General features: G+C 39.1%; 1 long non-coding RNA gene across 1 annotated transcript; it reads right to left on the bottom strand.

Moving 5' to 3' along the window:
* Positions 1–3,643: 3,643 nt before the first annotated feature.
* LOC138405887 (uncharacterized) lies at positions 3,644–17,413 on the bottom strand. Its single transcript, XR_011239555.1, has 4 exons — positions 16,045–17,413; positions 14,078–14,136; positions 11,386–11,670; positions 3,644–5,279 (listed from the first exon to the last, which is right to left on the bottom strand). It is a non-coding gene; the product is annotated as an uncharacterized lncRNA (long non-coding RNA).
* Positions 17,414–25,984: the final 8,571 nt, after the last annotated feature.

The raw sequence follows: 25,984 nt of genomic DNA, 5'->3' as shown, positions 1-25,984 counted from the left end.
ATTTAGTAAGATTGGCTGGTTGAAATGGTAAATAAAGAGTGTCAGTATTTCACTGAATTGATTATTGGCAAAATTGGCACAGACACACTGTAAAAATCAACTCAAACTCTAAATATGTAGGATTTTGTGTTTTTCTTCTGTGATTTTTGCCAATAAACTAAGTCCAAACGCGAAAGCTCAGTGTGTGATTAAACTATAAGTAAAAAAAGTTAGTAAAAATCTAAGGAAACAACTGATTATCACCTTTTAATATTGTATTTACTTACTTAGAAAGAACTTAGGGTTGATGCAGCCCTAAATCTCACATCTTTCATGACTGTGAAGATTAAACATCAACACACTGTATTTACATTAAGCCACAAGATTGTTGTTGCAATAGGGAAAAAATGTAAATTGGAGTTATGGGAAAAAACGTTGGCGGTAAATGGTCTTGTTTTCTAATGTGTCACTTTTTATTCATTCTTAAGTGTCTTTCATATTTTATCTGAATATTTTCTAAGGTACATATTGGACTTTGGTTAAGAGCTGAAACAATCAACCTTTATGGGAAAAGTATTTAACAGTCATGTGTCCTAGTTTCTTACTTTCCCAACAGTAAATGGTTTTTTTTCTGACATTTTGCTCTAAAAGATCTTCTTATTCTGAATGTTCTGTTAAATTGTCAGCGTTGTATATCTGAACTCTCAGAACACGGTCCTCTGTGCTGGCAATGGTTAGAAATCAAATTTAATTTTCACTTTAAAAGATGAAGCACATTAAACAGCTTGTGATCAGGTCTAAACTCTTATTTCACTAACGTGCACAATGGATTAGATACTTTCCTCTCTGAAACGTTGTCCCTTAGGTTTTGTAGATTGAGTTAGTTCGTCCCCTTTGGGGCATATTTTGTCTTCATCACCTCAACATGTCGGTGAGGATTTGCACTTGAACTTGAACCCAGTTCCCTCTCGCCGCCTGATTCCGCAGTGGCAGCCTCCAGCACCTCCCCCGTTATCCCCCCCCGCCCTCCCACCCTCAGCACCATGCTCGTCTTTGTGAAGCTGTCTTCCTTGACTTTCCGCATCCCCCGTCTGGCCCTCTGCAACCTCTCTTCCATCTCTGCCCCCTCCCCTCCCTCGCAGCCATTCTTCACTTGTGGGTCGGGGGGCTCCAGGAGACGGACCACGGGGACTCGCAGTACAGAATGCTAATCAGGCCCTCGGTGGCACTTCCCACGATTTTGCTCCCAGACATGAGCTATTGTTTTGTTATTGATTCCATTATAATCAGACGGTTCCCGTAACTTTCCTGCTGTCTGGAGGCTGGTCTGCCGCTCTGACTGCAGCACAGGGCCTATACCTCATCATATGGCCCCGCTTACACTCTCTAAACCACTAATTCTCTCATTTACAAGACCTGTAGTGGCACTTACGCTATAACAGAGGTGCTTTTACTCTGCACTGCCCGTTAGAATGATTTGGACAACCTGAGTATTATTGTTTATGTTCAAATCTCGAGCAATGTCATTTTAAATCCATTGCAAATCCTTTTTATGTTAGAAATTAAGTGAACTGACGAATCTTAATATATTTTTATCTTGTTGAAAATGAAGTCACATGATAAATGGTCTTGATCAGTCTGGAACTACAGGCTCTTGTAACGGACCACATATTGTATAAAACGTACAGCTGGTAGTAGGACTGTTTTCTCACACATTTTTTCTTTTAAGTGTTAACAGTTTTGAACAGACGTAGCCCAATAATAAAGCAGAAAACTGACTGTAAACTGAGTACAAGCCCAGAGAATCATCTTGAGTTTACAGGTTTTGATTTCTTTTGTAATATTGTTTTCGATGCTCTGGCATCACGGAATAATCTGCAACAGAAGGAAGCCTGTCGTAGACTGGTTCATGAACTAGCCTTTATTTTCTAAGCTGTTTTTCTTAAGGGTCATTTTTCATTCCTAACAGTAATACATTAACTTACATTTGCCTCCTGTGGTTATTGTTTTACTGTCTTTTAAAAAGTACAATTTTAATTAAATTCTCAAATTGTGACTCACTAAAGGCACAAATAAATCAAATATCATACTAGTTAAAACAAATGGACATTGATGGTATTGACTGTAAGACAAAGTACAGTAAAAAAAAAAAAGTCATACCTTGTAAATCATGATTTTATTATGATTTAGGCTGTTTTAGTAGGTACAGTACAGTAGGTACATTAAATGCATGAGGAAAAAAAATACTTTCTTCAATTTTTAATATTATTAATGTTTGGTCCGTCTTTCTACCTTCACTGAAATACCATGAACCTGTCCGAGTGAAACAACCTGATAAGGTGCAGAAGTAAAGATCAGAATGTTCATCATTCAAAATTCTTACCTGACAAACATCTTTTAAAACATCACATTTGTAATAACCTAAATTATTATCTCACCAGTCTTTGTAACATCTTGTGGTGCAGTAATCTCTGCTTTGCACAGACCTTTTCATACTCAGCTACCTATCCGGATGCAACCTTTAACCCCAGAGTGTTTACGATGTGAGGGGTTCGTCCTTCCAGATGCTGCCGGCAGCATAGCAGCAGCTGGATCCACTGGCCTGCACCTCCTTAAGAGCAGCTGTGCAACGAGGCCACCAACATTCAGATCATCCAGATGTGACTTAGAATATTCATATTCATATGACCTCTTGACGTTTCGAATGAGCGTTTTGTGTCATAAGCTACGTGATTCTTTTATATTTCCAGTGTCGTACTGTTTAATCATGTTGTCATGCTGAATTCATATGGAGACAATAAAACTCAATGGAGCCAGCTCAAATTCCAACAAATGGATATGAAGTTGCAAAGTATATTCTAAATGGATCCACCCCACCTGAATAATGTCTGAAAAATAATACTCTGAAGTCCACTTTAAAATTCAGTTAACTAAAGCATAATGTTTAAATATCATCTGAGTAGAAGGAAATGCTTAAAGCTGTGTAAATAGCTCCACAGCATCATAAATATTAACACACAGTTCTCACTTGCGGGGCCAGATATTGATACTGATACTTAGAATATCAATTGGCTTATGTATTATCGTGTTTTATGAGTTAAATAACAGGATTGTGCTGCACCCCCATGATGGACAGCATGCTGGAAACAAATCCAAATCCCATTTAAATGTGTGAAACTTCATTTCATAATCTTTTTATTGTCTCCCTGTGCCTGACTTGCATCTCTTATTGTCTGGTCCTTTGCTGATTGGAAATAGTTAATTTCTGTTTTTGAGGCTGAATAGAAATGTTTATCCTGACAAACATATTTGCTGCCCGTCTCATACATAAGCAGTGTCGAACGAACTTTTAAAATTGTTGATACTTGATCAATTTATTTTGGTTGGAATTAGAAAGCTCTGCTAACCCCAACTAAGTGGATTAATCAGTCCAGGTTCACATGAATTACCCAGCAAACTCGTATTCCTCTTATAGGTTTTATGCATAAGATGTCAAGAAGAGGGGAGAAGGAAGCAGTTTTGTAAATATTGATGTAAATTGATGATTCACTATATTTAAAAAATGAGAATCCTGTAGATTGAAAGAATAATGTGTCATGATTACCATTCTGATCTTAGTGTTGCTTTAGGACATCACAGACATAATAAATCAACTCGTAAACAGTTATTGCCTCATTGTAAACAATACCTTTATTGATTATATCATTTGCTATAGAAAAAGTTGCATAGACACAGTAATTTGTGCAAATCAAGCAAGTACGACTCCTGAAACAGTAGTTCACATAGTACACAGTAATGCAAATATCCTTCCCTCTATATAACTGCACAGAATCTATTGCACATATTCACAAGTTCTCCACATTTGATAAAAATGTATGAATGGGGTTGAGTTATATCATCAGAGGAGCTGATATAACAACTACAATGTGGAATAAATCCAGACACTGAACTGATGCAGTAAATGATTAAATCAATGAATATACTACAGTTCTGCAAACAAATGTCATGTTCAAGGTTTGTACTCAAACACACATTTCCATATTCCAACAGCATAGCACACATTGCACCTGTGCTCATATAGTGCACATTAGTAAAATAATGTATCTCAGACCACAGCCATACATTTAGCTGTAAATGTGCAAACCTAACAACAACAATACTTATGTGCAAACACAAGAAGTGCAAACTTTACCATTTTTACTTTCACACTCACATTCTTCTAGTTTCCTTTTGCATAGATAAAATGTAAACACCAGTTATGAATTTGATAATGATTCTTGCAGTGATGGTTGCTCTTGTGATAGAAAGATATAACTCAAATCTCAAGGTTATATTGTACATGAAATACAATAATTCCGTTAAGTGCGAGTTAATCAAAGAACCATTTGAACACAAATAACAATTTACCAGCGGTGCATGAATTCACATATTGAAAAACATTTTAAAACAAAAAAAAAACAACAAAGATTACTCATGTACTGTCACATGATGAAATCTTTAAAATATACTGTATCTGTTTTTTTAAAAAAAATCTGAACAAATGCTCTCAGGTTCATACCAAACTAATTTCAAACGTTTCAAGTAATCCAGTCACACAGATTGTCAACAATTTGATTGAAACATACATTTTACATGAGACAAATATTTTTTTATGTTTTACAAAAAACAAATGCGACTCAAAATATGTTTGAGAAGAAATTACAAATCAATATGGAAAAATATAAATTTAAGTTTTCTACTCTATTGTTGAACTAATTATGCTAATAATTTAAATCACCACATCTTCTATTTTACTAACGCTTTTTCTTCCTTTAATTACTTTGAACTGCGAATGTGGATTAATGTCGGTTTGTGTGTGTGTGTGTGTGTGCGCGCGTGTGTGTGTGAGAGAGAGAGAAATTATGTAAATGACCTACATGAATGTTTAGTGCAGATGTTTCCTGAACAGCTGTGCAGAGCGGTTCTCTAGAACACATTGTACAACACACACACACAATCCACCTTTCTCTCCTTCACTCTCACAGCTTCAGTCTCACGACGGCCGACTGTCTGTTTGTCCTCTCGGGGGATGTGTTGTTGTTTGTATCCATTATCAGTCTGCAGCCCCGACAGTTATAACTCTGTCCTCTGTCGGGTTGCTGGAGAGAAGGCTGCTGCTTGAATGTGTGTATTTCACTGACGTCCTCCGGTTATAATAACAGCCGTTAACAGTGACGTACAATCCTGTGAGAAATGGGCTTCATCGGACTCAGTCATAGTCCGAAGATCAGGTGAATCCAAACTCTAGACTGATCAGAAACCTTAAAAGAAGAAGCAGAGGAGATGTTCAGGTCATTTATAAATTACAAGATAAAGCACAAGCACATTTATTTACAGTCGTTCAAACTTTGCATCTAGAGAGTGATGACGAATATTTTATCATTACAGCATGAATTTCCTGATAGGACGTATAATAGTTTCTTTATTAGTTCCTTACTAATAATAGATGAATATGAGCAACACAAGACATGTATACATTTTAACACTGAGGTAATCCATTCATTTGGAACCATACTATCCCCCAGTTGCTTTGATTCTACTGAGTTCTAATTTACTGCATTTATAGGAGTGCAGACAAATTAAAGATGTAGCCTGTCCTGCTTATATAAGGATCAAAGCTACTCAATCTGTTAATGATATTATTAATCCAACACCTCATATTTCCTTTGTGGAAATTGTATCACGTTATTAGAGAAAAATCTCTTTTTGGTCCAAGCCATGTGGAAAATAAACCTCTTCTTAGGGTCTAATTCTTGAAATCACTCAAAGATGTAAAATATGTGGAGGGATTGGACGCGGCTCTCGAGTGTTGGATCATGTGCACAAATATTTGTGGGACTCTGGGTTAAGCCCTAACTTTTTACTGAATCGTCTCTTTAACCTTCTGCTCGAGCTCCCATTCACTGCCCATACTTATAATAAAGACAACAAACTCACACGCAAACCAGACAACGACGTGAAAATTGCCCCCCCAACCCCCAAACTCCAAAAACAACCAGTCTAGACACAAGCTGCTCCACCGATCACCAGCATCACTCCTCTCTTTCTCCCTCTCTCCCTCTCTCCTCCTCTACTTCTTCTATCATCTGCTTTTCCTCCTCACCCCCACAATCATTGTCTGAGCCACCAAAGTGTTTTTCCCACGCTTTATTTTTCCCCGTCCTGTTTGCAGCCTGGCAGAAGGAGGAGGGGGAGGAGGAGAAGGTGGGGGGGGGGGGGGGGGGGGTTGAAGGGGGGTTAGGCAGGAGGATGGAGGGTGTGTGTGTGTGTGTGCAAGGAACTGATGGGGTCTCCATGGCAACCCCACGTTGGCATGCCCCTGATTGGAGTATGTGGTGGCTAATTATTCAGTGCATATGCTTAAAAAAAACAATAAAGTAGGACGTATTGAAATGCAGAGCCAAGCATCGCATGGCGTGTGATTAACATATGAGCCCAGCTCTGGGTTTTGAAGAAAGACACCTCAGTTTAATGTACATGTACAAACAACATGACATGACTCATGTTGTGTTTTAATCACATTTTATGTGCTAGTTAAATACATGAGGATTTATCTTTAGATTTTAATCATAATACAATTTTCTGTTTTTCTTGTGAACCGTAAACTTCCCCATTACAAAAATTTTGCTACAATTTAAAAACTCAAACTTAAATTTATGTGTGGGAATATTGCAAATATTAAATGTAGGCAAATTTCCACATGAGGATAAACCTAAACTTTACATTTAGGCTGTAAAAACTAAAACAATAAGCAGAGCAGCAGGCTAATGGCAGGCCTCTAAGCACTGGCACGGCAGACAAATGAGTGTATGTGTGTGTGTGTCAGAGGTGGTAGGGATGGAGGGTCTGCTGTGTGAAAGAAACCAGTGGGATAGGGTGCGTGTGTGTGTCTGTGTGTGTGCATGTGTGTGTTTGAGGAGGGGCGGGTTTAACAATGGCCGGCATTGTTTACCAATCTCCCTCGTCCATTAATCAGGACGATCCGGCTCTAATTGGCGTTTTGGTTAAGCTGGTCTCCAGACCCCGTTCCCTCCACTGGCCTAAATAATGGCGTTACGCCACAAGTGCCGCCACACACTGGGGAGGACAATGTGCTGCTTGTCTGAGGGCCCGGGATAGGATCCCCACCCTCTCCTCCTCCCGTCTTTTCTTAGCGCCCCCTGCGCCCCCAAAACAAACCTCACACAGAAACACAAAGAAGGCCTCTCACTATTGAGATCTCACTGTCGCAGGCTCCCTCTCCTTGTCTGTCTGCCCCCCCACTCCTCCTCCACCCCCCACTCCTTCCTCCTTCAACTTCTTTTCTCACTCATTCACTCCCTACAGTTTCTCCTCCGCACACTTAAAGGTGGGTTCCTTCTTTTCTGGTGGTTGTGGTCAGAAAACCCAATCACAGCAGTTGATCCTAGTTTAGAATCCTTTTTTTAAAGGTTAACAAATTTTTATGAAAATCACATGTCTCCAAATTAGGTGATTTCTTTTATGTTTTTACAACCGCTAGTTGATAGCATTGGTTTAGACATTTCTCTGAGCTCTTAGGCTTTAAAACCCTTTTTAAAATGGATGACACTAAAATACAAGCTCATAAAGCTAAAAAACGAAAGAGACAGGTCGACATTGTAGTTTTTCTTAGATTAAGATATGATTAAGGTTTTTTGTGTAGATCTTCCTCTGATTCAGAAATCAGTTAAAGATGCTGCAAAACAAGTTTCCAACCAAATGGTTGTTGGTTGAAGCTCAAAAAGCTAAAAATGAGGCCAGAGAACTTGACATATAGGAAATAGAAGGAATTCATTCAACAGCAGCCAAACGAGATGGAGGAGACAGGATATTTTTTAGATTACTTCAGTTAATTCCAGTTAAAACTCAAACTTTAGATGTTACCACAATTCAAGATTGAGTGAAACTTAATGATACTCCATGCCGCAAAACATTTAGTGTGTACTGTACATGTGAGAACCGTGTGATAACAAGTGGAGATTTATGAAGACCACAGTGTTGCTAATTATGGCTCCTTGTGGATGTCAGCGAGCATGTAGGCGTTTTTCTTTTTTCCACATCATCAAACAAAGCTGTCTGCACAAGCAATGCAGCATAAAAACCGCATGGACGCTCCACACGCACAAGTCATGCCTTCGTAATTAAAACACTCGGAATGATCTAATTAACGTCGCACAAGCAAGGCAATCGAAAGAGTTTCCGGAGTGTCGCGGAAATCCACAAACAGTCGATCGTCAGCGTCTGCAGCGAGACAACGGCCAAAGAAGGGAAAGCGAAGCACGAAGCGCAGCTGCCCTTAAAAATGCCAGCTTGTCAACCCTCAAAAGCCGCTGGCTCCCCGGTTCCTCCTATCTCATCCTTTCCCGCGTGTCTCTTGGGGCGATCTCTGCAATTAACACACTGGCAGTAATTAACACTGTCTTGAGGCAACCAATGGCGCGGAAAGCATCGGGGCCAACATGAAGTGGGGGAAGGTGCAGCGCTGGCTATCCACGTTCCCCCTTCTTCAGCTGCCATTTTGTGCCAGTCTTAACACCTAAGATGGTGGCAGGACTGTGACTTGCCATGTGGGAGAGGAGGACAAACTGGCAAGGGAGGGGTCGGAGAAGAGGAGGATTATGGGATTGAGGAGAGAGTCTCTTATTTTCATTCTTGTAGTCTGTGAATTGCTGAACGGTTACCAAGACAGGAGAAAGGGAGGCGGAGAGAAGGACAGAGGCATGATCGTCAGATTGCTGCCCTACATGCACCACATTAAAAGAAGGAATTAAGCCACACATGTACACGAAGACTCACACACTCCCTCACATGCACACACACTGATGAATCAAAGAGGAACAACAATGTGCTTATACAGTGTGGGTGCAAAACACAACCTTCTGTGAGGGTCTGTTTGTGTTAAAAAAACAAAATAACATATCATTTACATGTGCTTAATATACACTGCACACACATGTACCCATGCACTCGCACACACACACACACACACACACACACACACACACACACACACACACACACACACACACACACACACACACACACACACACACACACAAAAACAACCAACACAGCCGTTCTCATGGTATGGTCTGCCCCTGAGCATGCAAATGACATTCATTATGCAAATGCATACAAATCAGAACCAACCATCTGAGAATCCAAGCTGGGAAAAAAAAGAGAAAAGAATAAAATTAAATGAATGAGGTGAAAAGCGTGGAAAAGAAAGAAGAAGCATGTTGCAAGTGTTCATGGAAAAAGTATGTGTGAACAAAAAAAATAGCCTATAACCTGCTTCATTAGGGGACAGATAGTGTTTATCCACTGCAAAATGAGGTTTAGAAAAATAGAAAGCTGATAAGTTGGTAGTTATACAGTCATATATATACAGATATTAATTAATGGGAAGTTTTAACATCAGCCCTGGAAAATATTCATCTTTGAGGTTAAACTAAAGATGGGAAATGAAGATGATGACACACTATGTTTCCTCACTGTGCCCCTCTGTCTTCTTGTTTGAGACTAAATTCATTGTGTTTTTAGCAGTGAATCTTAAAGTCAACTGCAGATGAGCATCAACTGGAGTGGAGATGCTCCAAATGAAGGCAAAGTGCTGCTAATTGCCTCTCAGGGTGTCCTTTGTTTTGCTTCTGTAGGACGTGGGCTCTAAAACGCACCAGAAAAGCAGCATGACGTTAAATATCCTCTCAAAAAATAGAAGAGGTGCTCATCTGATTTTACTTTTGAATAAAAAGAAGCCAAACACTGAGTTTGAGTATCTCAGCTGGAGATTTTTGTCTGTATTAATGTTCCTAAAGTACATGTAGAATATATGAAATAGCCTAAAATGTCTCTGTTTAGCAAGTATCTGAATGTGTGGTGATCAAACTCCATGTCTCAACCTTGTGTTGTTCACACCTCAACAACAAAATTTCCTCCTAAAAGGGATTCACACCAAATTTTAGCAAATGATGTTGTGGGGAAAAAACAAGCTAATTATAAACAGACTGAGGCCATATTCGTATCCCAAATCAAAATGCAATTAGACACAGTAATTCCTAAGTGTATTGTTGTACGTGTGTGTGTGAGTGTGTTTGTGTGTGAGAGATAAAGCCAGGCTTACAGTGTATGACCAAATGTGAAAGTCTAATGTGAAGTGTTTTTGTTTTTTAAGAAAAGGGAAATCATCTACTTCTACAACGTTTTTTTCAAATAACTCTTTTATCTGTTATTATTCTAATTGGTGAAATAGCTGCAAATAGCTGCAAGCAAATAGCTTCATTATTCACTGATGTGCACCAGTGCAGTGTTGACACATTTTGCAGGTGGAGACCTCACAAGAAACCTGATTTGATTTGTGATCAGTCGGAGAAGCCTCTAAGCGAAGAATAGATGTGACCGGGGGGAGGTCATAAATATCTGAGGCATACTGAGTAAACCTCTTTACTGGGTGCAAAATACTACAGTACAGAGAAACTACTTCACAGCACACTTCTCTTGGTTTAGATTAAACTACTAAGAAAGTTATACTTTTGTTCAAGTATGTATTTCAGGTGTTTGTGTAAAAGTAAATAAGAGTAAAAGTCGGAAGGGCTCAAATTTGTCCATTTAACCAAGTCCTAAAGACATTAGTCCTCCATGATCAGTTACTACTAATACTTTAGTTTTTAACACAAAGTGTTAAATGGGTTTAAAGTCAAAGTGAAGCGAACATCTCAGAACTTTGTATTTTATGAATTTGAAGTATTTCCAACAGATTATTTAGATAGAATAGAAAACTAAATCAATCAAGTCATTAAAGGAGAGAAGGATGGTTTTACTTCATTTAAAGGTGGAGGTAAAACATTTATTTCAAAAATATGCTCATAGCATTGTTTTTCTTTCAACGCAATGTGGTCACTACAATTCTGTTTTCTAGAAAGTGTTAACATTTGATTTTGTGTTGTTTTTCTTGTCTTAGCAAGAGCTTGTGTACAATATTATCATCTACTGGTTAAGTGCATATAAGAGAAGGACAAAGAAAACTCAGTGTTACACTACTTCTTTACCTCCTCTCTGAACGTGTGTTCTATATCCAGTGCTTTAAAATGACCCGACACGAGGGAATCTTCACACGACCACAAACACACTCATGCACACTCCACATTTTACAGCATCGCACTGTCAGCAGCCATTATTTCCATAAATCCTCCCAGCAGAACAACTTGTATACCCCACTTTCTCTATGTGTGGATATCATGTGTTTACAGGGAAAATTTAAATAATCATCATTCGGATATTGATTGTCTTTGTTTCCTTTAGCATATTAGCTCATCTGCACCCCTCCCCTTTGTTTGAAATTGCCCCTTATGTAACACAGCATCATACCTTCACGTCATCCGTTTGCAGCGTCCATTGTCCGAGCCTCTCTCTCTCTCTCTCTCTCTCTCTCTGCTGCTTTTTGTGTTTTTCTCTGTTTCTTTTCTGTTTTTCGTTATTTAGGCATCATTTTCTTCTCCCATGCAGGCGTGTAATGGGATTCTTGTTACTTTCGGTTATCTAGCTTTATGAAGAATGTACGTCACTCATACAGCTAGATAACCAAAGATAACAGACAACCCCTCAGGCCTGCGGTCGCAGCTCTCTGTCACCAGCACACAACCTCCAATACACCTACGTACAAACACAATGACAGAGGAGGAAACTGCTTAAAGAGCTCATTCACCAAAACAAAGCTGACTTAGTAGAGCAACTGTTTGCACATAATGCAGAGGTGGAGATAATGATAGTGATAGTCATATATCTGGAGTGTTAATGCAGATGATTTATCACACGGTCTTAAAGACGCCTCAGTGAAATGAGATGAAAAACAAGCATGACTAAAGATTCACAGGGGATACTGCTGGGAAAACACATTTTCCGAGCTATTAAGTGTTTTTATATGACTGAAATGTGAATGGGCTCTTATAGGAATTCAAAACAAAGCATTAGAGCCAGTGAACTAAAGACAACAACAGTAAAGATCTTTATGAGGCATCAGAAGCTGGAGATAAAAACAGCTCTGCGGGGAATCATTTACACAAAGCAAATATTACAGCAGAATATAAAAGGGAAAATATTACATATGCACTCATTTCACAGAAGGTAAATACTCAATTACTATATTATAAACTATAAAGTCCTATGTGGAATTATTGTAACTGTATGATTCTTAAACAGGTACATTATTTAAATACTCTGTCTTCACACCCGTAATTACAGTTAGTTTATTTTATATAAAATTATTAAACATACACTCAAGTCACATGTTGTGTAAAAACTGTGAGACAGATATCAGCATTTTGGTTCAGATGCAAGACCAGTGGTTGAAAAGACACTGGGTTTACTCATGTATTCACCTAACTGCAGAAAAAGTGATAAAATAACAATAATATATTTATTTATGAATTTAAGTCTATTTTATTAATTTATTTTGCATTTGAGGAGATTGTTTTAAACACTGACTTTTATTACATATAAGAGCTTATTTAGAGCAAAGCATTCTGTTCACACACACACACACACACAATCACACACACACACGATTTCCATTATAAATAATTATGTGAATAGAATAAAAGCTTTAGACGTTTAGCCAGATGCACCTTTTCTGAGTTTCTCTTCCTAAAATTATTTTTAAAAACCTTCCTCAATATTTTTCCTATAAACTGCTAACAGTGACGTCACAGACCTCGCTGGCTTTGTGTAATAGCAGCAAAGTGCAATACGTAATAAAAACACACACATACACACATACAGGGGGGAGGGGGGTGGAAATAGGCCACGGTCATTAAAACACACAGGTAAACTTGTTAGTGCAAGTTGTTTTGTAAAATCACACATCGTATATTAAATACTATATATAAAGTCTATTAGACTGATTACATTTTATTTTACAAGAGGAAACGTGTCTGTAAATCAGAGGAGGATGAAGGTTTTGGGTTTATGCCATCAAACATCCATTAGAAGATCACTCCGCTGTTTGACTTTGTTAGGCCGTGACACACACACACACACACACACAGACACACACACACACACACACCTGCTGAAGACTTCAGCTCTCTAGTCGCATTTATTTTCTAACGCATTTATTTCCACCTCATGCTGTTTTTTTTATTTTAAATGTGCGATGAACGATATTTTTCACATTATGTTGAATGATTAAATATTATTCCGTTTTTATCTGTTGACCCGGGCGACGAGCTGCCACACATCTACAGTAATACCCTGTTTAATTGAATTATCTTTAGGCAGGATGTGTGTGTATGTTTCTTTTTTAAGTTTTTAAAATGCTAAATTTATACTTGAGGCCATTGCACTTTGAATTCAATTACATTTAAGTGAGATGTATCTGTCGGTGCTACTCTGGACAAAATAATAGCTGCGTAAAAATCGCCAAAATTGCTAAGGGCTTGATTTTATAATGAGGGTTGTGTTTATGAATGTCCCTCTACATTCAATAATAATCTTCGTTATTATTGGAGCAGTTTATATTTGTTTATTTGCTCAGATCTCAGTCAAGGGCTGATATTAGAAGTTCACCAAGCTATGAAATACTGACTGTCAGTGAACGTGTCGTTAATAGACGACTTTAAAAGAAAGAAGAATATGATTTTATTTAATTTGTAAATCTGAGAGACAAATATGACAAAAATAAACTGTATAGTCCACTATAATACACTCACATTCATTTTTTAAACAGCACAACATTACGTTTCGTTCATTGTAACTTGGCTGTAATGGGTTCGACTTTAAGAGGTTTTCAGGATCGTGAGCAGCTGCTGTAAACTGTGCAAAAATATACAAGCGTCCACGAAAAGGATTTAAAATGAATTCGAGGAAACAATCAATTAGTCCCACACATCGTGATGCTGCTGCTCGGCTCATTGTGTGTGATGATTTGTGGGAGAGAAACATGTTCATGCATGATCCTCGTTTTTTTTAATCTGCAGGCCACACAGAGTCATCAGTGGCGATACTAATCAATGAACTGATGACACATTTTTAAATATCGTTTTTTTTTTTCATTCATATTCACCTGGAAAAGTTGCAGGAAGGTCTTGATCTTCATTTCTGATGCTTGTGGGTGTCATGACTCTGCAAGGGAAAGGGGAAATAAATGACATGTGCTTAAGAAAAAAAATCTTTACACTTAAAACAAAGGCTGAAACAGTGACACACAAACTCAGCATTTCGTCCACGTGAGTGAAATCTCTCCTCCCTCATGGAAACTCCCTGCATGGAAAACACCTTGTACCTGGGAAACGTGCCCACTAGGTCAGTGGAAGCTCCTGACTGTGGAGCTTGTGGATCTCAGCAGGCTCGTTTTGCACCTGCAGCTCCACTGACTCTGCACCAGTGATGCTGCTGCACACTCACAGCACTCCCACTTCTAATGACACCATGTTACCGACTCGAGTCTCCACAGCAGCGACTCTCATGTCTTTTAACTTTAGAGAAACCGTTCCTGAGTCTCACTCTGGTGGGGAGATAAACTCAGTATATCTTTCATGGATCCATGCTAAGTTTAAATGTGCAGGCTCCTGCAGGCTCCGACTAATATCTGCGTCATCTAACCTGCACCATGCACCTTGACCGTTCGGATGCAAAACTGCACGCGTGCCAATGGTGCGTCTTTTTTATAGCTGGAAAAGTGCAAAAACTATATGGTAAATAATCTGGAAAACTTTTCTAGGTTGCAAAGGCAGCTGCATCTTTCACTGTATCCTATATCACATATTATAAAAATGTTGAGTCATATTTTTATCATAGGGATAAAACAAACATGTGCGTGCATGAGAGGGAGGTCTGATACCCTCTCACGCAGATTAAGCAGGGCCTTATGTAAGAGCTCCCACCTCCCCGCTGTTTAATCCCAGGCTGCAGGAAACCGCGTTGGCTTCATGTGCAATAATCACCTTTGGTTTTCATTTTTATGTTTTCCCCTTGTTTAGCCTTTTCAGTGCGTAATCTGTAGCCAGCAAAACCGGACCAACACAACACAACCCTGCACTGGGAAAGCTTGCACCGCCCGAGGCCCCTCTGACACCGCACCAGCCCCGCCACAGGCCGGTGTTATAGAGCGAGTGCATCCTTGTAATTACACTTAATTAAACCAGCAATGAGATGCGTTAAAGAAGAAGGGCAGTGTGTGCACTGATATCCCTCCAGCTCTTTGTGGAGGTGCTGCAACATGAACTTATGTAATACTTGATAACAACAGAGCATGTGGCTGATCCTGGGTCAGCATCATAGGGATAGATTCAAATTAGACCTAGTGATCAATGTCTTTGGCTGCATCAAGTACACTGAAACATATGATGCAACAGCAGCATTTAAAAGTAAAAACAAATCCCTTCTTAAAAGTGGGGTATTTTCTGGGAGTTATTATTTTTGCAAAATGTAGGTAAAATGGGCTGTAGGAGAATGAGAGGGGGCGGGGTAGATACAAAATTATAAAGCAAGCTGATTGGAAACTAATCAATGGGCCTTGAGGGAGACAGGGGATCACAAGTAAACCACACCAAGTCAGAGAAAATACTCTACTACCAAAACCTAAATACTCTGCTAAATAAACAGCTGACTGCGGCTTCACTCCCCACCCCCCATGATAATCACAAACTCCTGTGCACACACATGTCAGAGCCAAACAAAAGTGTCTGCAGCCACAAGTGAAACTCGTCTGAGCCTCTTGTGTCCACACTGATGCTGCTGCTGCTGCTGCTGCTGAGGATTTGAAATCAGATGCTGCTGCAATCAAGCATCATCCATGAATGTGAGAGCAATGCTCACTGGGGGCAGAATGTAGATTTAGTCTCATCTGCTCGGCCTGGAGACGCACACTTATTCCACAATAGGGTTAAACACATGCACAATACAGCAGGTTGCAGCCTGGACGCGCCACAAACCCTCTGCTGAGCCTCTCCTGCAGGTTCGTTCTTATTAAAACTCACTCACGTGAAATACAAATCACTCAGAATAAAAGAAATAAAACAGGGTTCTTACTGTGTCCTCCTCAGGTGCAGCAGGGCGGGTTGCACCGGGCTTGGATCAGCTCCTTGTAACCAGCGGTGCCTCCGGACGTGCGGCACACCGGCAGCCAAATGAGCGCGTTCGTGAGCGGCGCACTGAGCTTTGTGGCGACGGCGCATCGTGACGTCCCACCGGCCACGTCCATTTTTCTTCTTTTTTTTTTTTTAATCTAACGGGTCCTCATGTGTTTTTTTTCTCCTTCGCATATCGTCACACGGCCGTCCTCCACATCCACAGCCCCCGGTGCTCCCCTCACCTAACCGGGGGACAGTTGGAGCTGTGCGCCATGGATGGCTACATCTCCTCCGCAGCCGTTGTCTCCAAATGGTTTAACGTCTCATTTGTCCAAAATCATATACGCCGTCCAAGGCCCACCCCCTCGTGAGTCAGTGAGGTAACACTGTTCCCACCCTCTGAGATTTTTGATATTATGCAAGACGGACGATGTGATTATAATATGGACCGATATGGCTGCGCCTCTCACGCCCCCCAACAGACACACGCAGAAGTGCATGGTGGCACCATCACTCATCCACACACCAAACATCTGATTCTGTCTTCTAATTCTTTTAGAAGACATTTTTGTACATGCACGACTTTGTCCAGCTGTTTGCATGATACCCATGACATAGTTTATATTATAGGAATATAGAAAAAATATAGGCCTACTTAAATTATATCACTGTATTAATGATACACCAATGAACACTGTCTCCTTGCACATCCATTTTATTAATGCAAAGTGCAAATAGAATTGTACTTTTATTTTTATATTCTTACAATAGGCTGTTCCTGGGTCATATTAGCAGGCTCTTCTGTCTTTTGAAGTAAAGGCATTTATTATAGGAACATTTAGCCGAATGCCGTAGTGCTGCCTGCACTTTAGCTGAAGGACAAGCTTGGAATGTTTATATGTGGAAGTCATATTTAGAGAATGGAGGTGTGTGCTGGACATTTGATGTCAGCATGCATCCTCGACAGATCTTTAATCCCTTTGCTCCACGTGTGTATTATATATGTTCCTGTGATATGAATGCATAACAGGGTAAAAGCATCATCAAGTCACGCATGCAGAGACGTGACTGCCCGACAGTGTTGGTGTGATGTTCGGTATATATGTTGAAGATCAATATATTTTTGTCATATTTGAATTTCAGCACATTTGAATTTTGCCTCCTCAAATATTGAACTGAAGCGTCTCAGAGATGTTGGTGGCGTGTGCAGCTGAAACTTAGACAGACTGGAGAGGTGCTCCGGCTCCACTGATTATCATGATAATCACTCCAGGAATCTTTTCAATGCACTGAAAGACGAATCCTCTCAAACGTTATTGTATAGGGGGGGTCTCAGTCTGTCTGTAATGCATATAGCCCAGACATGCTGATCATTTGCATTAAATAAAGTTAACTCAGTCATGTTGATCCGTCTAGACCACTTCAATGAGTTGAAATGCCTTCACACGCTCGCAGGCCTCAGTGCTGCACGTCTTCAGCCCACACACGGCAAGAACATATGAATGGCCAACAGTCATAGACCCAGTCTGTCTCTATCTTCACACACTTCCTAATAATGCACCTTTCATAAAGGAATTAGCTGTAAATAGTTTTATAGAGCAATGGTGAAATGTTTCTTTGAATCTGATATAAAGCTGTTGTGGAACATTTCAACACGTTACTTACATCAGAAACACATGGAAACAAATCCCATCCTGCTTTATTATCACTCATTCAGCGAACACTGCAGCTCTGAAGTTTCCACACGGATGACTCAAGGATCCGTGGACAATTGCTGTTTCGCTCCCTGCTATACACATGGCAGCCAGCTCCAGACACGTTGACTGAGTTGCGAGGAGATAACTCAAGTTCATTACCAACACAGACACTCCGCCACTGGGATTCACGGCACACACATGCTCACACCTCACCAGAATACTGCTGGGCCATTTGACTGTAGTCTGAAGAGTATAGACGACAGATTTATTACTGGGAGCCTTTGTAAGTTAACATCATTTCAGGGTTTATAGGCTCCATGTCTAAATTTACAGTCCAGGTCTAAAAGATTTAAACTGCTACCAAGTCAAGTCAGGTCTGGTTTATTCATGTAATCACATGTTTGTCTGGCTGGTTGTCTGATAGGACTCCAGCCACAGAGTACTTTAACCCTTTTAAGACTAAACTCCACAACTTTTCAACTAGAATGGAACTCAGTAAAGCACATCGCTCTGCCAAGGCCCAACTGTCCCCTTAAATTCAATCAAGCTGCCCCAAATTTTCCAAACTCAGACTCATTTGTTACTGAGATCTCTGGAAAAATTGTGAAAATGTGTTAAAGAAGGTGAAAAACCTGGATCCCACCCTCGGATCTGGATCTGCACCGAAATTATAGGTTCTTCCCTGACTCTTACCACATCCTTCCACCAATTTTCATGGTAATTCTGTTATTTGTTTTTTGTGCAATCTTGATTACAAACAAACAGACAGGGATTAAATCATAAACTCCTTAGCAGAGATTAAAAACAAATTATGCTAGCAGCTTTCCTTTCCATCTTGTCCACTCCTAGTGAGGAGTTTACAATGAACTGAACAGAGTGGGAGAGGACAGAAGGATGTTCTTCTGTTTTAATTTTGGGGCTTAAAAGAACATGGATCATGATTTGGATCATTTTAAACTAAACTGAAATTTAAACAGTTTTACAGAGGAGTCAGTTGTGGTATCATAATCTGGTGCTTGTCATTTTCTTTTGTTATCATCGATTGTCCTTAAAATCTAAAAGTGCTCACTGTGCAGAAAAAAGCTCCTTAGTGTCATAGACCAGTTGTATTTAGATATTTAATGCATTTGTTTATGTGGAAGCAGAATTCACTATTGAGCTCATAACCATGGTGTTGCTCGTTCAATCAACAAACACTCAACTATGGATTAAAAGATAATATACTGAAAATGTAGTTGATTAAGTAGAAATATACAAATCAAACAGGCTTCTTTTAGATTATACTCACCCTGCCATCATCCTGCCAGCTGATAAACTACTTCTGTTAAATTTGATAAACAATTTCGATGATATTTCACTTGCATTCATTTTCACTTTGATATATAGGAGCTGAGTTTTACTGCTTGTTTGGAAACAACAGCTTGAGTCTCCATTCAGGTCTCTGTGCCAAAAGTCGTCTATTAAATACCAGTATCCCCGTTACTCCTTGTAACGCGTTACCCAGGCCGTGAGAAGCAGACGATCTTACGGGTGGTGGGTCACAGTCTGTCTCAGACCCTCCGACAGCAGTAAACCACCCTCAGCATCACCCCATTGTTTTACCGCTGCCAGCCCAGACACCATATATCCTACTGCGCTTCACTGAGCACAGACGCGGCGCACGCACAGCGCCAAAAAACTGCTTTTACGCACACGGACGAGCAGCACGTCTGTGCTGCGGATGTGCACAAACACCCTCATGTGTAATTACTGTGGATATGAGCTGTAACAGTTTCGCCTGGTCGCGATGATTCAGAATGTTGGAGCCCTTACATACATACATGCACTCAGACCTGGCACCCTTTCACCCACCATGTCGCGCCAATATTCAAATGCGGATCCTCTCATTTGAATAAGAGCGTAATGAGACCTGGTGGTGTATAATAAATGAAAGCGTGGTGCCTCATTGGATTGAAGGCATGCTGCAGAACTACTGGAGTTATTTCATGAGCATAGAAAATCATTTTTAGAAATCAGATGGTTTGTTTTTGTGCATGAAAATGGATTCCAGTACATATTTTTTCAAGATATCATAAATTATCTTGACACAATGCAACCAAACGTTAGACTTCAGAGACATATGCCTACTTTAAATAAGCTGTATGAAGGTTTGGAAGTATAAGGTATTTAACTTTTTGATTTCTGATGTGGACAAGACAAAAAGAGTGTGAGGGACATTTTGTTGGTAGATCAGGGTGAAGGTCTTTCTCCCCAGAGGACATGCACACATTCAACTGATGCTCTACAGAACCACAAGCAAGCTGGATGTGCATCAGGACTTCTCCTGTTATATATGCTGCAGAGTATTTACCTTATTCTTATTTTGCTGTTCAGTCAAGTGATGACGATTGAAAGCAAGAAACTGGAGGAGTGGCCATCGAGTTTAAAATTTGTCTGCAAGTGTACCAACTGATTTTCTTTTAGTTTTTGCATAAAAGTGACATTTTATATTCTGATACTTGTTAGATGGAAGCTCTATATGGGATTTTTTTTTGCCTTTTCATGTGTTTTTTCAACCTCTGCAGCTGAACTGAACTGAATCAAAAATAATTCCTCATCTTCTTCTCCAGTGGACCTGTGCAACTTTATGGATAAGTTTAGTCTATCCTGTATTATGGACCAGCCCATCTCATATTCTTAGCGTTTAAATTAGGCTTTAAATTATGTGTTGTTTCTACCAGAAAACAAAATACCCGTATAGGTCAAGGCGACTTTCAAGTTACCATATTTATGCCCCACTAAAGAAAGAGAAAGAGAAAAGAAAAACGACTGGAAAAGTCTACTTTTTTATTTATTTGTAATAATCAATGTAGTTTTGTGACGAATTTAACTTCACTAAAATCGCTTTCTTTTGAATCGAATGGGTTTTATTCTTTATTTGGTCCATGCAAGTAAAAAAATGGCAACGTGGTTGTTGTTTTTTCTCAGAAACATTTGACGAAACAGAGAAAGAAACAAAATGAATAAAACCTCATCTAATTTACCTGAAGTGTTTCCAGCAACAGCGTCTGTCTCCGGAGTCTCGTTGAGGGTTCGACTCAGACCAACAGGTGCTCACACTCAGATTTGAACACTCACTGAACTGGATAACAACTTCAAATAACAGATGAGGGACATGAGCTGCACATTGAGACTTTAAAACAAATCCCATCCTAAAGAAAATAATAAAGCAATGACTCACATCCACAGGGTAGAAGGGGAGAACCGCAAATACGGTCTTAATTGTGCACTTTTTGTTTTCTGCACATTTACCCGAGGACCATGAACAATCTAATATTGAACTGAAATGGGAAGATAAATCTTTCTTTCACGCATCTCAGAATATTTTTAGATTTGATTTAAGATAATTTGATGGCTCCTCCACGGACATTCACGAGCTCAAGCCAAAAAACTTTAAATAACGCAACGCATTTAATTTGCCCTCATATCACACCATAGTCAAAAAGCTGTCGTTCAATTTCCTTTAATTCTTATGAATTATAATCAATCAGGCTTTAGTTCACGTTCCCAGCCAGAAATTACTCAGTGGATTGACTCGTTAAAACTTGAATATAAAAATGTTCAGGGCAAATAACAGACTTCGTTAAATACTTTCTATTTTATTTTACAGTATTGTTAAAAAGACAGAAATAAACAAAAGAAGAGGACATTTTTATTTTCATTTGAGCAGCTCTAGACTTTAAAAGAAGAATATGTCCAATTTGGGATTTTGTGCAAAAGACCAGGTAGAGTACTGGGATCATTTTTAAAGATTAAAAACCAAACTGACTCAACTATTAGTTATTGATAATATTGAATAGAGTCCATTAATATTGGCTATAAATGTATTATGCACTAATAGCTATACTCAAGAATATATTTGGGGAATGTTACATTAGATGAAGTGAATTCTGTTCAATATTTTCCACCTTCAGGATTCAAGGAACATTTTATAAGATGAATCTGATTTTATAGAAATGAGTCTTTATACTGAGACTTGTTTTATACATATTCTTGTATATTCTGAGATTTACATCAGCCTTTATTTTATATAATGAGAGTCGTTTTTGTAATATCAAATCCAACAGGTCTGTGTATTGATCTTTCTCACCTCTGTAACTTTACCTGTTTTATTAAAGTCTAGTGATTTAATTCTCATTTACTGATTGAACACGAATACAAATATGTGTTAATGAGATATTTGGCCTCGTGGGTCCATCAGGGAAGAACCTGGCGTGTTCGTCATGAATCAGTTTGATGAAATCAGGCCAAAGAAAGACGATCACAGCCAAATGCCTTTTATCCAATCCACTGACGCCACCGTGTGGATATGTCCTGCCTCACACCCAGACCTCCTTGGATTATTGAATTCTAACTATCTGCTGCCCCACGAGGCCAAAGAGCGCATAGCCTCTGGACCAAATGAGGAAATTAATAATTTTCACTCTCTAATATTCACATAACATAACAATCACAACAATAACATTTGTGCCCTGACAATATACGAAATATAATCACAAACAAACTATACATGGCAGTGTTTTAAAAAAAATTATAATTATTTAGTATTTTTACATTGAATCAGAGGCATATCTCTCATTCGTGAAGCCTTCATCAAGAAACATAACATTTCCACTGATATTAAATTAAAGATATTGAGTCTTAAAAAATAACGTTTGAAAATTTGTCCTAAAAATTGTGTGTTTTTGTCGAGTGTAAATATAAAGTTGAAAAAAACACCTAACAAATTCACAGAAGTACTACTGATATGATATGATTTGACAGTCTTAATATATATAGAATATTTAATAAATCTATAATTTACTTATCATTCAACAATTCTTAATGTAGCACATAGCAACAAGCAAGGAGCCGAAAAAGAGAGGGGAAGTGTTTAGTCTTTGTTCAGAGTTGCTGTACTGTCTGTTAATGCAGGAGGTGTTTGCTGATATTTAATGTTTCCTGTTCACAGAAAGTTCCGACACAAAGGTCACTGAGGTCAAACCAACCCGAGCACACACACACACACACACACACACACACACACACACACACACACACACACACACTTTGCTACTTTTCCCAGAGTTTTCCTGCCCTCAGGTTAGAGGTCATGGTCAGTCCTGACAGGAATTTTGTGTTTTACTAGTGAACCTTTGAAAAAACACTTTTTACAGATAAGTACTTCTTCACATACTCTTACAACTTGGCTCAGTCACGTACTTATCCAATGTTATCTAATCTACTAATCTATATGGGTTATTTTTTTTTTTTTCGGGGGGGGGGGTGTACTTTGACATTTTAGTGTGGCCCATGTCCCATCCACTAACATAGAGGAGGTGGAATTAATGACTCACACTGCAGGGAGTGATCACCAGGGAGTGACCTAAACGCTTTGGCCTCACTTTTGAGAACTGTGATGTCGTCCATCTTTATTTACAGTCTGTGCGAAACTAAAACAGTGAACATGGTCAATATACCTGCTGAACATCAACATCAATATTATATCAATATAACTTGATAATATCCTTTAGTAAAAAAAAGAAAATCCAGGTCTTTCACCCTTTGATCATCACAGGAACTGAGCTCAAAATGACCAGTGCTTGAAAACACCCTCATGATTAAATGACAATAGCTCTATAAAATGGGATCATGAAAAAGTAACATGATGGCAGAGTGGAGTGTGTGTGGGAGGCAGCATGGAGTGTGTGTGGGTGGCCAAGTGGGGTCGACCGCCATGGAGAGCACTTTGGCTTGTTTTTGTCATTACCGCGCTGAGAGCAAAGCACATTTCCAGGCGTGCAGATGGGATATGATGACCCCTCAGGTTCGGTCGGTCAGAGAGATGGAAACATATTTGTCAAACAATAGACTTGTTTGTTATGCTGCCCTTTGTTCTGCTTGCACATGTGGACAGGATGACTTGATGACTGGGTTTCATGAAAGGCAGAGTTTGAATTTACTTTCAGCTCTATTCTTTAGTTAACTATTTTCATACATTTGTAAAATATACCTGATGAACCTGATTCATTTTTTGGGAGTTGTTATGATAAAACACTGAGACAATACTTTTGTCTATCATTAGACATTTTTGCAATAACATTGTAGCTCTCAGTTATATCTTTGGCTGTATTAAACCAACATGTGACGAATACATAGAAACACTGTACTATTTTTACATCAGTTAGCCAAATTAATACATCCACATCTGGATGGTGCGAACAATAATCAGTTACTCAATTGATTTTCCATAAGTATATATATATATACATTTCACAATATAAAAGTAGATATATAGTGATACAGGGTTTCCTATACATCTTGTCCAATCCCCATATGGTGGCATGAATTTACAATCAAATTCAACGGAAAAGAATAATCATGCCACTTAAATTAATAACTCCCTTTTTGTAACTATACATTTTTTTTAAATTAACAGCAAAACAACAAAAAAAATCCTACATTTGGTTTTTCTATATTTGATGTTCCCTTTTGTGAGATAAAAATAAAAATCTAGTGAATATATATGGTTTTAAAGGGATTGTTGGGTGTTGGGATCCGCTCTGAGTGTCATTCTAGTTATAACTACTCTCCATTTGCAGTCAAATAAGCCACATCTCAGTTTCTAACTAGTTTCATAAAATTGAATTCATCTGGCGGACACATGACAGACACTGCGGGGGTGTCCGGCTAAACCCACTTCGGCTAAACCCACTTCAACAGAGGGAACTTTGCAATTAACCTGCTTTTACCGATTGAGCTTTAGTATTCAGGCAATGAAACTTTGAATCTCTCCTCAGCTGGTGTAACAGGGCAGTTAACAGATGCCTGCTCTGTTCTTTTAAGGAGCCCGAGGCCAATTCATTCTTGAGTTTCTTCAGCTGATCTTTCTCTTCCTTGCATCCTGATCTCTCTGCCCTGCATTTCATTTGTATATTTGCCTCTGGACATTATTATACTACAGAGGTTCAGTTTCTATTTAATGCTGGACTTCCAAAACAGCTACTTTGAACTTGTCTAAACGTGCAGGTCATCACATGATTTCTGCTTCTCTCAGAGGCCTGATTGTTATAATCCTCTTCTGTTTAGCTCTTCTACCTCATAGAGATGTCCATGGCTGAGCTGGTTCAGTCTATGACTCATCTTCATACATATTTGTACTTCATGGGTTTGAATCCAACAAATCAAGCCAGACTTTGATACTCTGTTTCTCATCCAAGATGGCATCCTATGAGGCATATCTCCAAGATGTCAGGCGTTTTATCTCTGTCAGCCTCTCTATTCCCTCTGGTCCTCAGCACTGGGTCTGAAACAGCATATGTTCTTAAACTAGGACACAAGTCTGCCTAGAAACTCAGGGGGGAGAAGAATAACGTGGAGAGCACATTACTACACATGCAATGTTTTTAAAAGTATTTAAACTTCCTGGAGAGTCAGTACACATTCAGGCCATCCAGCGCTCTAGCTTTTAGCATGTATGATAACCATGACTGAGTTAACATATTTGCAAGCCCCAAGGCAAACATTTGCAAATGAGCTCCTTCTGACCTCCCTTCACCCGCTGCTCTCCTCTCCACATCATCTCCTCCATGGTCCTTCACAGCTACATGGTCCAATAATTTGAATTATTACCCAACAGTGACAGTACTGTAGTAGCAATACATATTTATTGCATAAATACTGGAGAGTTTTAAGCCTAAAAACTGTTAAACATAGTTAACTACTTTTAATCTTGGGTTATGCAAAATGGTTCTATATTAATATCTTATGTTGCAAGAAGGTTGAAGCTCAGAGGCCCACCAGTATGTAGGTTTTCTGTGAGTCAGTTGCTCTGGAAAGTTAAGTATTAAACAGCAGTTTAATTATTATGATCATGATCAAAAACAACTCATGTTAAATGCAGCTTTCACTTGATTTCAATGTGCTGCATACTATACAAAATGCCTTATAGGCAAGTCTTCCGACCTTGTAGCCATCTTGGCAAGACCAGGCTCCTATCGAATTAAATGGCGTGAGAGCGACAACTGCACTATCAACTGTTATCAGGAAATACCTGTGTTTATAGAATCATAAACCTAATCGGATTAAAATAAGTTTTGACTTTGACCCAGATTCAAAAGGCTTCCCCTGTCATTACTGCAGCAACACGATTGGCTTGATATGCTTCCTGTTCAGCGGATACTG

Source organism: Paralichthys olivaceus, chromosome 20 (assembly GCF_024713975.1).
Source record: "Paralichthys olivaceus isolate ysfri-2021 chromosome 20, ASM2471397v2, whole genome shotgun sequence".
NCBI classification, from domain to species: Eukaryota; Metazoa; Chordata; class Actinopteri; order Pleuronectiformes; family Paralichthyidae; genus Paralichthys; species Paralichthys olivaceus.
The sequence above is the reverse complement of the archived record's forward strand: the minus strand, read 5'-3'. Positions and strand labels throughout refer to the sequence as shown.